Genomic DNA, 1,772 nt, shown 5'->3' on the forward strand with positions numbered 1-1,772 from the left:
GAGGGTAAGGCTAAATGAGGTTTCTTTAATATCATGGTCATTGTAGAAAACAAGTTTTTCTTTCTCTCTAGGAAAAATGGTGATGTTTCTGACATCAGTAATTTCTTTAAAAAAATTCTATATTCAAATGTCATGATTTAAATATAATCCGAGAGTGTGATGACCCTTGTCTTTAAAAATCTGCTTCACTGCTAAATGCAAATCAGAGGTTATCCAAGAAGCCAAGACTAACTGAAGGTTTAAATTGGAGAAAGGCAGTTTCAGTTAAAATTGAAACACATCAAGGAATGTTTGCTGCAGCCGCGATCAGATCACAACTTGTTAGAGAAAGTGGAACAGCTGCCCCATTCTTCATTCAGTAGACTCAGTTCTGCATGGACATTTTGAATCCAGATGCTATTACAAATTCCATAATTGTGGGAAATGTCAAAGACATGGACCATATTGTGTTCTTTTAAATGTTCAGGTAGTAAAGATTTTAGAGGTAGCTTTCAGATACGCAGCTCAAGCAGAACTAAGTGTACACTCAAGACAGGTAATGTGGCTTACAATGAATTATCTGCCTTTTGCCAAACAACCCCTGCTAGCTATCATTTATTGTTAACCACATTAGCATTTTTGGTATTAATATTTTAACTAAATCAGTTTAACACATCGTGTCCTACACATGGTTTGGAATTATAAGACCTGTCTCAGAGGTCGTTCGGCCTTGGTCATTAGGGAAATACATGTGCTGTATGACTGGGCCTGACTAGTGCAGTATAACTAATGTGAAAGTCATGTGGCCTGTAGCTTAGAGTCGACTTTACTAACACAAAGTGCCCCACAGTTGGTCACAACTACTACTTCCATTCTCTGTATTTAACTAAACTGAATTAATTAATTATTTAGTCAAATAACAGAATGGCCTGAATAGATTACTGTGGATTGCAGTTTATAGCAAGAATATAAAAATATAAATAAGTATATAATAGAAATTAATATAATTATATATATGTAATTTCCAAAAAAGTTGGGACGGGGGCAACAAAAGGCTGTTAAAGTAAAGCTTAAAAAAACACCTGGTGGTTAATTGGCAACCCAGTAACATGATGGGGTATAAAATGAGCATCCCAGCAGAGGGTGAATCTTTCAGAAGTAAAGATGAGGAGGAGTTCACTGCTCAGTATTTGCTGGTCATGATTTTGGGCCCTCAGACAGCACTGCATTAAAAACAGACATGATTCTGTTGTGGAAATCACTGCATGGGCTCAGAAAAACTTCTGAAAAAAGTCTACGTGAAACAGTTTGGCGCTGCAACCACAAATGCTAATTAAAACTCTTAAACGTAAAGAAGAAACCATATAAAAACAGGATCCAGGAACGCTGCCACCTTCTCTGGCCCTGAGCTCATTTAAAATGGAAGTGGAAAAGTGTTCTTTGGTCCGACGAATCAACATTTAAATTTTTTTTGGAAACCATGGACACTGTCCTCCGGGCCAAAGACTACTCAGCTTGTTATCAGTGCACAGTTCAAAAGCCAATAATCATGATGGTATAGGGGGGCATTAGTACACAGGGTATGGGTGACTGGCACATCTATGAAGGTAGCATTAATGCTAAATGATATATACATTTTGGCAACATATGCTGCCATCCAGATGGCATCTTTTTCAGAGAAGGCCTTGATTATTTCAGCAAGACAATGTCAAACCACATTCTGCATGTATTACAACAGCATGGCTCCGTATTAAAAGAGTCCGGGCACTAAACTGGCCTGCCTGCAGTCCAGA

This window comes from Colossoma macropomum, unplaced genomic scaffold (assembly GCF_904425465.1).
Source record: "Colossoma macropomum unplaced genomic scaffold, Colossoma_macropomum, whole genome shotgun sequence".
In the NCBI taxonomy this organism is placed as follows: Eukaryota; Metazoa; Chordata; class Actinopteri; order Characiformes; family Serrasalmidae; genus Colossoma; species Colossoma macropomum.